Source organism: Lactuca sativa, chromosome 3, assembly GCF_002870075.4.
Source record: "Lactuca sativa cultivar Salinas chromosome 3, Lsat_Salinas_v11, whole genome shotgun sequence".
In the NCBI taxonomy this organism is placed as follows: domain Eukaryota; kingdom Viridiplantae; phylum Streptophyta; class Magnoliopsida; order Asterales; family Asteraceae; genus Lactuca; species Lactuca sativa.
This window is the reverse complement of record NC_056625.2, coordinates 53,987,923-54,003,459: the sequence shown is the minus strand read 5'-3', so window position 1 is coordinate 54,003,459 and position 15,537 is coordinate 53,987,923. Positions and strand designations below refer to the sequence as shown.

Below are 15,537 nucleotides of genomic sequence, written 5' to 3'. Positions count from 1 at the left end.
TCGGCATGGTGAAGGCTCAACCAGTCCATACCGATGATGACATCGAAACTTCTTATGGAAATGGGCATAAGATCGACTTGAAACAAGTGCTCGTTTAAATTTAGTGTGCACCCTACGTATAAATCGTTTGCGTGTTCTGTTTTACTGTTTGCCATTTCTACAGTGAATATTTTATTGAGTGGTTGGGGTTCTTGATTAAGTAGGTGTTTGAATTTATGACTCACAAAACTTCTCTCCGCACCGCAGTCAAAAAGTATGCATGCATAAGTGTTGTTGAGTAGAAACGTACCCGTAACCACCGTGGGGTCCGCTATTGCTTCTCTCTGTCCTACTGCCAGCACTCTCCCCACACCGCCAATATTCCTTTCCTTGGGACAATCCCTCCTGAAGTGTCCAGTCTCTCCGCACCCATAACATGCCCGGCTTACCCCAGTTCCAGGAACCTGAGTAATTGGTCGTGCCGGTGCTTTACAGAAACGGGTTGTGTGCCCTTTCCTGTCACAGTTCTTGCAGTGCATCTCGCGACAAATACCATGGTGATGGTAGTTGCACTTGCTGCACTTGGGCAGAATCCCTGCATATGGTTTTGTTGGTGCAGAGGTAGCAGGAGTTGTGGTGGGGGTAGTAGCAGCATAAACCGCAACCATTTGTTTCTTTGAAGGTTCTTGTGAAGTTTGCCCCTTCCTTTTGTTCCAAAATTTCTTCTTGTTGTTGTTGTTGGCATTGATTTCATTGTTGCTGTTCCCTTTGGTTGGTTCAGCCATAATCGCCGCGACTCCTTGACAGACACCATGATCAACAAGAGATTGCGGTAGTTCCTTGGCGCTGGCGAAAGTCAAGGGTCTGGAAGCTAGCACACTTCCTCGAAGTTGGGGTGATAGTCCCCAAATGTATCTCTCAACCTTCTGGCTCTCCAGGGTTAACATTCCTGGGCAAAGTGTTATTAAGTCACTGAATCTGTTGGTGTAACCAGCTATGTCCGATCCTACCATCGAAAGGTTCCACAGTTCCTGTTCAAGCTTCTGAATCTCGCCTCTTGGGCAGTATTCTCGAAGGAGCATTCTTTTCAGGTTTTCCCAACCCATGGAGTTTGCCACCACCAGGGTTAGTGTCTGGACGTGGCCGTTCCACCATGTCAGGGCGCGTTCAGAGAAAGTAAAAGCGGCGAATTTTACTTTGCTTTCTTCAGGACATGCACAGATTTCGAATACAGCTTCGGTTTTCTCTATCCATTGAGATAGAGCGAATACTCCCCCAGTCCCGCAAAAGGGAATAGGTTTTCCGTTGGTGAAGTCTTTGTAAGTGCATACCCCTGAACGGCTTTGACCTTGGCCATTTGTAAAACTGTTTGTTCCTCCCCCCGATCCGTTGTTGCTCATTTGAGCCATTGCTGCAGTTACAGCAGCGGTTACAGCAGTCTGGAACATAACGGTGTCCATAATTGGAGGAGGTGGTGGAGGTGGTGTTGAAGTTGAGTTTCTGCGTGTTGATCTACGAGGAGGCATGTTCTGGTAGAGAAAAATAAGAATGATTACTATAAGTTTCTAATGTTTTGACAATCGTGTGTTAGTTGCATCTTGTAATTTGTTTTGACTTTAGTTTATGGTTTCAAGGTAGGCATAGAAATTTAAAACTCGAAATTTCTGAGAGGTATATAATAAGAAATACTTTATATTTATACATATAGGTCACACTTGAGGTGTGTTACATTACATATCTTGTTTGGGAAAATTTGATCCTCCTAGGGATCTCCGATTACGGATACAACAGGGAAATAAAGGGAAAAACTTTTATCCGAGATCCTAATCTATAACAAAATTGTTGGGCATCGAACAAGCTCTACTTGCGGCGTTTGGAGCTAGACTCGGCATCCGACCGTTTGACTCCCATCAGTCGCCTCTCGAGATCTGCTTGTTGTTCCTTCATCCCTCTTATTTCTGCCAGAGCCACTATCATTTGGTTCTGAAGTGTTCCCGTGTAGATTTGGGTATTTTCATGTAGTCCTTCCAAACGGCGGATGTCAGCGGCGTTACCTTGGGTAGCAGCATTGATTTCACGAACTCTGGCTGCTTGTTGGTCCGCCTGGTAGTTCTGGTTAGCTATAGCATTCACGACGACAGGAAGTGCTCGATCTGCTGAGCCTCCCCCACTGACGTTGTAAAAATCCCGACACATGCCGAATGGAGGGCGTACACCTTGTTGGCGGCTCCAGTAGTAGAGGTGGCTTCCCCAGATGGGGATGGGTCCCGGTTGATCTGGTCTGATTACGGGAGGATGAGGGATGGGAGGGTCGTACACTTCTGGCTCGGAGTCTGTCCCGCTAGAAATCTCCACGATCTCTTCGTCGACTTCGAACTCCTCTACGACTTCGACTTCAAATTCTTCCTCGACCTCTTCTTCGATTTCCTCTGGGTCTTCCTCCGGGTCTTCTTCTATCCAACCGCCGTTGCCTTGGTTTGGGTAGTAGGGATCTCCTGGTAAATGGAACCCGGCCATTTGTCTGTACTAGGATAGATGTATGAGAACGTTATAAGAAAAGAAATTTCTATTTAGCGACTTATTATTTTTAACTATAATTTTTATTGTACAACTATTTTTAATAATACTTCTATACTATTTCAACTTGGCGAAACTAGAACAATTTTGTATTTGGTAAGTTTTCGGCTTGTTGTCCACTACGACCATTCCTCGACGTACGTTGGTCAAATCCAGGATAAATATAGTTGATCAGGCTATATTTATTCTCGACATGATTACATACCCTGAGGCTCAATCGTAGTGTCGTAACTTGCCGTAATACTTTTTAGTAAAACTTGTTATGATACGAGATTTATGCATGCTTGTAAAAATGTATATCTTTAAAAGAAAGTATTTTGTTCATGAAAATGTTTCATCAGAGGGTTTTTGGTCCCCTTTGCATTTATAGTTTGTATATCGTATGTGGTTCGATATACTTAGTTCACTATAAACAATGCTCTGATACCAATCTGTCACACCCCCAAACCAGAATGGCGGAAACATTCGGGGGTGGATGACTTCACGTAGTATCACAACCATTGAATATTGTAAAGAAAGTAACACAACCATCACATATATAATGAAAACGTATGTTGTTGCGTTATACATAATAGCAAAAGAATATTACAATGAGATGATAAATGTTCAATAATAAAACATCTTTAGTGTTTCCTTCTCCAAAAGCTGGTAGTTACCTATATTACTGATTCCCTGAGAAATACAAGTGGTTTCGAAAAAGTGTCAACAATTAAGTTGGTGAGTTCATAAGTGTTTTGCATTGAAAAGTATGTCCTTTTTGATAGTAAATCGATGAACGAGGTTTTCAGAAAATCCAATATTTTCTATAGATGATTTGAAAAGTTTCCCGTGTTGGAGTGCATTAGTGTTTTCCATGCTTGAATAATAGTGATAACATTTGTATTGACAATAAAATGGAAAAACTGAAATGCATGTATGAATCTCGTAAATCTAACTTGTTTTTATACTTTTATGTGAGTTTTATAACCATGCTAATGACATTGTTGGCCTGTAACAACGTTCTTCAGGCGTTGGAACTGTTATGACATTTGTCACCCCAGGCCTGCCGGCCTAGCTGTAGCTAACAGCTTAGGTGTGGGATTGTCAATCCCGTATAGATCTATACACAAGTATCACGCTCCCCCTACAAGGGATTATGGTATATAATACAGGACTTAATAATGCATACTCGAACGTACGTGAAGCTGTCTCACATTACTAGGTATAAACAGATTTACGATGATAAAAGACTGTACTTCTTTTGAAAGCATTTCATTTGTCGAGATGTATATGTAAAATGTATGAATCACTTGAATACTATGCTCATTATAGTTTGACAAAAGTATGTTCCCATTTGGCAATAACAACTTGGTGGTATAATATCCCTTTAAAACATAAAGTTATTTTTGTATCAACACTCTATAAGAACGATATTATAAAAATAATACTTTGATTTGTAATGTACTTGTATTTCCCCCCCTAAAACGTGAAAAGAATTGAAAAGTAGGGGTATGAACTCACTCGTTTCGAAGAGAGAGGCTAGGGTTGAGCAGAACTTCGTCCGCGGATGGTTGCGTCGCCGGGCTCTTCGGGGATCTCTGCAGCGTAAATCTTTCGTCGGGGCTCGAGTGCGGAAACCGAGGTCGTCGGGATAGCTTCTTATGCTTGGAAGTGTGTGAGAGAAACTGGGGATTTGAGAAAGGTGTGCAAAGACTCGAGCTCATGCCATCTATTTATAGTGCTGGAAGAGTGAGTACGCGGGGCGTAATTTTGGAGTACGCGGGGCGTTCTTGGTTACGCAGGGCTTAGAATGGCGTCATGGCTTACGACTCCTGGCTAGCTAAACGTAGCTTGGGCGGGCCGATGGGACTCGACTCTGGGTCTAGTACGCGGGGCGTAATCCCTGCTTCCGACTTCTAAATTCCGTAACTTTCGCGTACGATCTCCGTTTTTCACGTTCTTTATATCCACGCGTAGGTGAGATTATGCTCTACAACTTTCCTTTAGACTCCGTCGGCTAGTTTTGACTTTATTTTTAATGATATATTTTTAATAGGCCGGGCCTCCTAAAGTTCGTTAAAAATTCATAGGTTCTTTATTCGACGTCGGTTTTCGTTTGTCTTTTTATCGTTTTATTACTACTGAGGAGATCTTCAACTTTCGTTTAGGTTGTGTTAGCTAAATAACACTCGATCTTCAATCTGAGTTTTTAGCCCTCTACTACCGTTACGAAACTTTGAAAATTCGTAACTTCTCCACATGAGGTCCAATTTGAGCGATCTTTTTATGCACGTTCACCTTTCAACGAGATCTACGACTTTTGTTTAGATACTTAAGGCTTTAAAATGCATTTTATTGAGATTCTACTTTTTATGTCAAATATTGTTTTAACGTCGTGTCGTAAATATACGAGTGGTTATAATTTCTTCAATATAACTCGGTTTTGAGCGTTCTTTATGTTTTTGGAAACCTTGGCATGATATCTAATATTCGATGCATCCCAACTTAGATACTTGAACACTTTATTTTCGAGGTTAATTTCGTTGTTTTTAGCTTTCGAGTGTTTACAATGCTTTTGGAACAATATAGGGTTGTCACAGTGTCTAAGTCCATAACTTATTTGGTATATACTTGACCCGACCCGGCATGGTCCATTTGGGTTGCACTTCACTCGAACTATTTATGGATAATTTTATGAGAGTTATACACATATGTTTATTAATATATTATAAGTTATAATATATTAATATGAAGTCATGTTATTTAATTAGTCTTAGTCTTAAATTAATTATGAATTAATTTAGAGATTAAAAGGAAGACTAATTAGATTATGGGCTATTGGTTTTATATGGTGTGGGCTAACACTCATTTGTTAATGGGCTAGGCTTATATGGAAGTCCATGGATGATCCGTGGAGCTTTTAACCCATGGATCCTTGGAAAAGGAAAGGTCATGGGTTATTAGGGTTTCACCCTAACCATGTACACTATATAAGCATGCTTATGTTGCATGAAATAGCCACTAGTGTGGTTTTGTGTGTGTGGCCGATTTTCTATGTGTGTATACACTCTCTCAAAGTCTTCCAAGTGTTTGTGGTGATTTGTGATTCCATTTGAGGCATTCACACTATTGGTGCTTGGCTCTCAAACTCCAAACAATCAACCATCATCAAAAGGTATGTATTTCTACTAGTAGTTTTATGATTCATAATCCTTATGCTATGCTAGTTAGGAAGAAACCTTGGAAATTATTATTTGCATGTATTTTAGAAGAAAACATAGATCCAAGGTTTATTAGGGTTGCATGCACACTTAGGAATTAGATTGCTCAAAACCCAACAGGTAGCCCCTGGAATTAGGTCGATTCTGAACTCAACCTGACGATTGGGAGGTAAACCTGGGAGCTCCTCTGGAAAGACGTTGGGGAAATCGCATACGACGGGGAAGTCTTTTAGATCTTTCGTTTTCTGGCTCGTGTCAATGACGTGTGAAAGGAATGCGCGATATTCCTTATGTAAGTACTTCTGGGCTTGAATACTTGAGATGATACGAAGGCTCGTACTGGGTTTGTCTCCGTAGATTAACAGTTTTTCGCTATTTGGTAGATTTAGGCGGATGGCTTTGTCGAAGCATAGGATATCAGCACGATGGAGACTCAACTAGTCCATGCCCACAATGACATCGAAACTCTTGATCGAAACTTGTATGAGGTCGATTGGGAACGAATGGTTATCTAGCGTGAGGGTGCAACCTATGTAGATTTCGTTAGAGCTTTCTGTCATTCCATTAGCCATTTCTACGACGAATGTTTCTTTTAGTGGTTGAGGGGATTGCTTAAGTAATTGTTTAATGTTTTGGTTTATGAAGCTTCTTTCTGCACCACTATCGAATAAGACACAAGCATAAGAGTTGTTGAGAAGGAACATACCCGTGACTACTGTGGGGTCTGCTACTGCTTCATTGTGGCTAATAGTGAGTAGTCTTCCCATTCCTCCTGTATTCCCGGCCTTCGGACAGTTTTTCTTGAAATGACCTACCTCTCCACATCCATAGCATGTCTGGCTTACTCCCGAGCTGGGGACTTGAGAGATAGGTTTGGGTTGAGATCTGCAAAACCGGACGGTATGGCCCTTCCAGTCGCATTTGGTGCAGTACAATTCACAACAGGGGCCGTTGTGATGGAAGGGGCACTAAGGACACTTGGGCATGTTTCTAACATAGGTTTTTGCTGGTACCGGGGTAGCAGGAATGGTGGCAGCATGGACAACCACCATCTGTTGGTTTTTGGAAGAGGATTGAGCTTTCTTGTCCCTCTTTTTGTCCCACCGTTTCCTCTTGTTGTCGGATGTCTTGGGCGGTGCAGTGGCAGTTGTTGTTGCTGTTGACGGAGTGGAAGGAGTTTCATGATCAATCAACCAATGGGCCAACTCCTTGGCACTGTCAAAGGTTCCAGGATGCGAAGATAGAACGTTTCCTTGATACGGGGGCACTAAACCCCAGATGTATCGTTCGATTTTCTTGCTTTCAGAAGGGATCATGTGAGGACACATAGCTACCAGGTCGCAGAACCTGGCTGTATAAGCCACTATGTCTGTCCCCTTCATCTTGAGGTTCCAGAGTTCCTCCTCGAGCTTCTGAACCTCACCTCTAGGGCAGTACTCCCTTCTCAGTAGGTCCTTTAGTGTGTCCCAGCCCATGGCATTGGCTGTTACTCAAGAGAGTGAATTGACATGGCCATTCCACCATGTCAGGGCCCTTTCAGTGAAAGTGGCAACAACGAACTTTATTTTGCTTTCTTCGAGGCATGAGCACATTTCTAAGACAGCTTCAGTTCTTTCGATCCATTAGGACAGAGCAAGGATTCCTCCGGTCCCATTGAAAAATGTTGGTTTACAGTTCATGAAATCCTTATAAGTACACCCCTGTGTACGTGTATGGATTTCGCCATGTCTGGAGTTGGTGCCCATTCCGGCTCCACTAGCATCACCCGAATTCATTTGGGCTATGGGTGCCGTCACAACTGTCTGAAATAGTACTAGATCGAACTGCGGAGGAGGAGGTGGAGGAAGTGGGGTTTGAGTCACAGGTCTGCCTCTGTTCGGGCGCTTGCAAGGAGGCATCTTTTACTGAAAGTTCATAGATATGATGACAATAGTAAGAGTCTATTGCAAGTATGATAAGAGTGTTTCATGGACTAAATCAACATAGCCCAATAATCAGAGAGAGGGTCATAGCAACAGAGTAGTTAACTGCCGATTTTACTGGTATTAATGATGTAATACAAGTTCGGGAAAAGTGACCTAACAATAGGTCTTACATCAAACCATAATGGAAAATGTTGGCAGTCTAGAGGCTTAATTAAAGTACTTTCAAAGTTAGGAATGTTTACAGACAAGTGCTCTACCAAGCACAGAATGGAAAAAGGCAACTCCTTAAAGAAAAGAGGGAGATAAGTGGACATTTTCTACGGGCGACAGGTATCCCTTGGGCGAACCCTAAGAGCAACCAGTTAGCGCACAACTTCTTGAAGATGTCTTTCTTGTGCTCTATGACGCGGCCGGAATTCCCTGACTTCGGTTCGTTATGCAGCTAGCTGTTGCTGCAGAGCCTCATTGGTCCTCCTCGTCCTATCCACAACTTCTTCCGGTTGGCGAATGCGAACAGTGTTGAGGTTAGAGTTGGCATCAACTTCCACAACTCGGCCACTAGCTGCTTGACCTTGCTCGACGTTCCTGGCACTCCTTCGGACCATGATGGGCAAGACTCGGTCCGCTGAACCTCCCTCTCTTATGTTGTAGAAGCTTTGGTCTCCATTAACAGGTAAAGGCTGACCCTACTCATCGCTCCATTGGTTCAAGGTTATTGCCCACATGGGATTGGGACCTTGAAATGTCGGGCGGGGGTTGGGGTTTGGAGCTATAGGGGGTAGGTTGTTAACTTCTGGCTCGGAGTTAGAGCTATCCGAAAAGCCTTCTACATGCTGATTATCCAATGGGATCGGGTGGTCATCTTCTGACTCCTCATCGAGCCATCCCCATTGCCTTGGTTTGGGTAGTACAGATCGTCGGGATGGTGGAAGCCAGCCATGCTATCTACGCGAGAATGGGGAAAGAAAGGTTAATAGATGTACTAATCTAGGATACTTATAAGATGGTCGTTATTAGTCGACCCAATACTTTCATAATGCATACCAATTACATGTAACCAAAGCAAGATAGTCCTTCGAATAAGCGACCCTAACTCCAGATCCCCAATCAAACAAGAACAGGAAAGGAAGCAAAGGTCACATATTCTAAGTCTATAGCGCCCTAGTCACATGCAACTGTGGTGTATCCACTTGGCAACAATTGCCCTACTAGTAACGACCCTTTTAGTTCTCACATATGTAGTTAGTAGAACACAGAATACTCCTATAGTATTCTTGTTCTAATGTTCTGGTGGTAGTGTTGGCAAGTTTTTAGTCTTGTTGCAATACCACAACCACTCTTAGGCGCATGCTAGTCACTCCTAGAAAGATGTAGTTGATCAGGTTACATCCACCTAGATGTGACTATATGTCTCTGAGCTTAATTGTGTTCTTCAACAATCTTAATACTTTTGTTCTGTTCTAGTATGACACTGACCCTTTGTATTGGTGAATGTATATATATATATATATATATATATATATATATACATCCACCCAGATATACTTGATTCACTATAAACAATGCTCTGATACCAATCTGTCACACCCCAAAACCGAGAACGGCGGAATACGTTCTGGGGTGGAGGACGTCATGTATAGTATCATAACAATTGCATAATAGTAAAAACAAGCGACAACAACCATTGTATTGATATAGAAATTTTAAATACAAGCGTGATCTGTGTAGTTTTGATAGACGCCAAAAGAATAAACAAAAATAAAAAATGGGTCTTGTATACGCTCCATCTACTCAAAAGCTGCACCAGTACCTATCTATCTTTGACCTAAGGTTACAAGTTATTTTGAAAACGAGTATCAGCATAAAGCTTGTGAGTTCATAAGAATTTAGTGTCATTGCTTATATAAAAGTGTTTACAATCATGTAATATAAAAGTTGTAATTAATGTTTGAGAATAGTAGAAATCCCTAGAAAATCCTATATTTTCTAGAATTGGGCATTGTAAGTTAAATCCTTCGAGTGTATAAAAGTATTTCCATTGAAACTTTCAGTTATAAAAATAAGGTAATGAATTTCATTCAAGTAAAGTAAATGAGGAAAAGCATTTCTGGTTGGTTGTAGTAGTGTTACAAACTTCAATTAGTAATATATATTTATTTATTTCGGGAAGTTAGCTTAGACTTTAAGTCTTAGTGTGTTAATTTGGATATGGATGTGATCTCTCGTGTAACCAAACTAAATGATAATAGAGGGTCTGATGACCTTCCCGGTCATACGTAGTGTAGCGATGTAGTGCCACCCTTGGGCCTAGTCGGCTCGGACTGTAGTTAACTGTCTAGATGTAATAGAGTCCGTCTAGTATAGATCTGTACATGTAGTATTGCTTTCCTTCCGGGAAGCTCTGGTTACATGGTATTTGCGCAGTAGAGTGCCGTATAGAGGGATAATGTGTTACATTCTGGATTAGTGTATTCTCTTGTATCATAGTATAGTAACTTTTAGTATAGTGTATAGAGTGTTCTCTTTAACTTGCCTTAATATTTATAAGTAGTATTTATAGTGGGTATCATAGTAATAGAGGTAACGAGCAGTAGTCTTACCTATACCTATTATAGTTAAATAGTGTGTGGGATTGCAAGCCTTTGATTTACAAAGGTATTGAATAAGATGAAGACATTCATATCTAACACAAATATATATGATATATAACTAAGAATTCAACGACAGTCGGACTGATAACAGTATACCCTAAGACCACAATCAAACAAGAACAGGAAATAAGGCGAGTTATCGGTCCTAAGTCCTTCAAGTCTTACTTATATAAATATATTGGTGTAGATATAGTTTAAAAGAAAAGTAATTTAAAAGAAGTTTGAAAATATTTTGATGACAATTTAACATAGAAAATGCGTTTGATGATTATCTAAAACAGTTTTATTGACAAGTAGCTAAAAGTATAGAAAATCCTTTTTGGTTGCAAGTTATAAAACACATAGGATTTGATACCAAAACTAATTGCATTTAACTTGTATCCCCCCCCCCCCTAAAACATGTAAAAACATTTGAAAAGATTAATTAAGGGGGTATGAACTCACCTGTAGCGAGTAGATCGGGTGGAAGTGTCGGATGAGCGTTTGGTGTCAAGTAAAGACTTGAACACACTCTATGAACCTAGTAACATACGAAGACATATGTGTACAAGTAATTAGTGATTAAGACACTAATTAAACACTTATAGACATCCTAATGCGAAGAAAACTCTTTGGTCAAGGGCTCTAAGGCTATTGGTTGCAAGGAAGGAGCGTTAGGCCTCACTATGGGGTTTACTCACCAAATACTCACCTTGGGTGAGTTTACGGCTGAAGGACCACTTCCCCCATGATTTTACGGCCGTAAACTCATGGGAGGAGTGTATTTGTGTGCTTTCAAGTCTCTTGTATCACTAGGAAGGGTTCCAAGGTAAATTCCAAGGCTTAAGGGGTGTTTAGGGTTCAAAAGGGGCACTCTCTTGGAGTTTGCGGTCCTAGGACCACTCCTTGGGAGTTTACGGTCGTAAACTCTATGGGTTACGGCCGTAAACCCTTAGACACACCTTTTCGTTCGTTTTTGGGGTCCTTAGCTCATTCTTACAAGTTTATAGGTGAAGGTATAAGGCTAAATAGGGGGTTTAGGGCTTGATTTTCATAGTTTGAGGGATTTTACGGCCTAAGAATGTTCTTGGGCCGTAAACCATCTTTCAAGCCTCCAAACTTGGTGTTTAATGTCTAAAACACTCCAAGGTTAAGTTCTATGCTAGTTTCTAAGCCTAAGGAAGGGATTTGGGACATTCTTGGCACATTTTTAGGGATTTACGGCCTAAGAGTGTTCTTGGGCCGTAAATTCCTTGTTCTTGGCTTTCTTGGATGATTTTCAAGCTATATTCACATGTAATGAGTTTTAGAACAATCTAGGGTATGAGAACTTACAGTTTGGGAGCTAAAACTTGCAGATTTTTGGAAGAATCGAGCCTTGAAGAGAGAGAGTAGAGAGACAGAGTGACTAGAGTGGTAAAAAGTTCCATCTAGTGCCCACTAAACCTTTATATAAGGGTTGGGTTTGTGGCTAGGTGGGAATCTACCCGATACTGACGTTAAACGGGGTTTAAATTTTTACCCGATTAAATTGTCGTAATCCGGCTTAGTCGTAAACTATAATTTTTCTAAATAAATTTTGAGTGTATCACTCGTGTTTTATTTATTTCATATCGACACTTAAAATAAAATAAAATAAAGTATTAATTGGTTTGTCTAACCCAAATGTTAACGGAGTCTTAATAATAATAATGAAAATAGAATATTCTATTAAATTTCGGGTTGTCACACCCGCTGTCTGGTGGGGTCAGACAGATTGTATTGGAGGAGGCTTATCAGTCTTGCTTTTTTATTCACTCGAGGGCCACCAATATGTACCGGGATTTGTGTTCACTACAAGAAAAGGACCCTTTTTACGAAGGGCAAACGATGACACTAATTGATTTATGTTACGCAAAAGAGAGTGACATTAAAAAAGTGTCATCTCTTCAAAATATTTAAGAATTTAGGTCGCGCATTATTACGTGCCCTTAAATTAGTGTCCAAAGAAAAAACACGGAGGGCGCCTACAATAAGATGCATGTCGTCTAAGGATGTCGCTTTATAAATTTAATTTTAACGCGCGTTCCATCCTTTAATAACCAGGGGGAAAATGAAATCTTAAGAGATTAAAAACCCCGCCTTCCTTTTTTTCTTCTTTCCATCTTGCCCTAATTATCAGCTCCTGAATTTTCTCTCAGATTTGAGTCTCCTCTTTCATCAAATATAAGAGGTAGCAAGGTAAATTTTCTGAGATTCGAAACTATATGACTCGAATTAGAGGTTCAATCTCTAAAGATTCTTGTATTCCCTAAATCAGGTATGAAGATTATTCTCTTCTTCTCCATCTGTTTTTGGAATGACGACCTCTCCTCTTAACCTAATTTGTATTTTCGACTTTTTTTTTGTGTTTGCTAATGAATATTTGTTGTTGATTTCTGATTTGTTTGGTTTGTCGTGTTGATTTGTAGACGAAGCGAAGAGGCGACTGAAAGTTGCTGGATATGAGCAAATTTTTTAAAAAGGGGATTGGAATATACAACCTGGAAAGAAGTATTTCTTCACAAGAAATTACTCCACTATTGTTGCGTTTGCCACAAGAAATTACTCCACTATTGTCGCTACGCCATTTCTTCCCAAATTGATTTGCTGAACACATGCGTCTACGAACCCTCGCGACTGCTAAAACCCTAGGTGCGATATCCAGGTTTCAGCAACATGTGCGTGGATTGGAGACGTTCACACTTCCCGATCTTTCCTACGATTATGACGCACTGGAGCCGGCGATTAGCGGAGAGATCATGCAACTCCATCACCAGAAACACCACCAGACTTACATAACCAACTACAATAAAGCTATCGAGCAACTCGATGATGCTATCACCAAGGGAGATGCTTCAACTGCTGTCAAATTGCAGAGCGCTATTAAGTTCAATGTTAGAGGTTAAACACTATCATTTCCTGACTTGTCGATTTCAGTGTTTTTGGTTGAATACTTGCTAGAAGCGTTATGTATCTTACATTCCATCGGAAACTTCCTCTTCAAGTCCTAAATAGGTTAATATGAAACAACTAAACAACACATTCAAGACAAATTTGATGCAAGGAGGATAATAATATTCATACAACCACAGATATCTAATCTAACCTTATATCTCTGAGCAGGTCATGTAAATCACTCAATTTTTTGGAAGAATCTCGCTTTCACCAGTGTTAGTTTCTTGACTTCTTCTTCTGATTTAGATGATAATTCTGACTTCCAAGCACTATTATTTGACCAAAACTGAAACCCTAAAACCTTATTGCAGGAAGGAGGTGGCGAGCCACCACATGGTTCTTTGGGCTCGGCTATCAACCAGAGCTTTAGTTCTGTGGAAAAATTGATTGCTAAAATGAACGCAGAAGGCGCAGCTGTGCAAGGTTCTGGATGGGTGGTATGTTCCTTAATCTTTATTTTGTCATTTTGGTTTTTTCTTTCAACTTTCTTTTTTTGTTATTAAACTTATGATATATTTTGGCAGTGGCTTGCTGTTGACAAAGAGTTGAAGAGGCTTGTGGTTGAAACCACATCAAACCAGGTAAGTTATCACTAGTTTTATTCAAACAAATTAATATTAAACTTCAAAAATCAAATTATTGAAATATGAAACTCTGTTGTAGGACCCATTGGTTACAAAAGGTCCATGTTTGGTTCCTCTGCTTGTTATAGATGTTTGGGAGCATCCATACTACTTATAGGTGATTAAACAAATTTCATGTTTGTATGGTATACAAATTGTACACATTTCAACTTATATATGTGTTTTTGTACAATTTTCAGTATAAAAATGTCAGGCCCGATTACGTAAAGAACATCTGGAAGGTGATCAACTAGAAATATGCAAGTGAGGTATATGAGAAAGAATGCCCTTAAAAGAGTTGCAGGTTTGTTAAGATTTAAAGGGTGCAATAAACAAACCCTATTTTACCCTTGGGATAAGAACATACTGTGTATGAAACTAGTTTTCCTGTTACACATTGGATTTTTCTGATTAGAATCCATTGAATCATTGAGTTTCAGTCAATAACTAACATTCCTTTGTGCAGATGAAGCTTATGATCGATGTTTAAGAGTATTTCAAATACTACCTATGCATTCTCTCTCTCTCTCTCTCTATCTCTCTCTCTAATAACTTTGTGAAGAATTGTACTTAAAACACGATTTTTGTGCAACTTCCAAAATTTACGATGGGTCTTGCAAAGCTTGCTTTACTTTCTGGTGAACGTTCATCTTCAAAGGTACTTGTTAAATGCAAAGAAAAGGGTCATAGTCTAGCATCAGGTCCCACATCCATATTTACACTTACATACCCTCATTTGTCATAGTTTTTTGGACCCATATGCCAGGCCTTGCATCATGCACTCCAGTATTTTGATGGCTTACCAACTGTATGCATACTACATGTACTCCGCCTTGCAAATTTGAATTCTACTGGTAAGTTTATTATTTATTTATTTTCCAATGTATTTTTCATAAAAATCTTGTGAAATATGTTTTTTTTTCAGGCTTTGTCTTGGTGCGTGGTCTGATCATGGTGAAAGAACAGGTGGTGTTTATGCATGCAACAATTATGAGGCAGCAAAACAAGAGGGAGTAGTGATAAATTAAGATTTATTTATGTCATTTAATAAATCTTTTACACATTTGAAGTTATTAAATAATAAATATTGTGTATTTTGTTGTCTGCAGTATGATGACACAGAGAAACGAAGAGAGATGGCTAAAAACTCTTGAGAAAGATACACTCATTATTATGAAAGATGGGCTACAAACCAATCCATTAGCTTACATTATTATTGTTATAACCTATAATATCGTTTCTATTTATATAAAAAAACTCTTGACTTTTATACAATGTTTTGTAATTTATAAGTTTTAAGAGGATAATTATTGTTTTATGTTCTGTAGTCTAGACAAAAGGCCCTGGCAGATCTTCAGCAAATGCAAAGCACACATGTATGCCATTTTTTATATATTTTATACGTCTTCTAGTTTTTTTTAATAAATCTGTAACAAATATATTTAATTTTTGTTTTTGTAGCTTGAGAAGCAGAGTGACAAGCAGTGCCAGCCTGAATCACAACTAAAGTTCATCACAGAGGCCTGACTACAGGTGCATATTTTTTATTAATTGGTGACATGTTCAGGATGATAACATATTTGTTGCGCTTAATTTATGGATTGATAACATTAAAAAAATCACATCT

The 15,537-nt window shown here is 39.7% G+C and overlaps 1 pseudogene; it reads left to right on the top strand.

Annotated features, from left to right (window-relative positions):
* The first annotated feature begins 12,710 nt into the window (after positions 1-12,710).
* Positions 12,711-14,203, top strand: LOC111914439 (superoxide dismutase [Mn], mitochondrial-like; annotated as a pseudogene).
* The last annotated feature ends 1,334 nt before the right edge of the window (positions 14,204-15,537 follow it).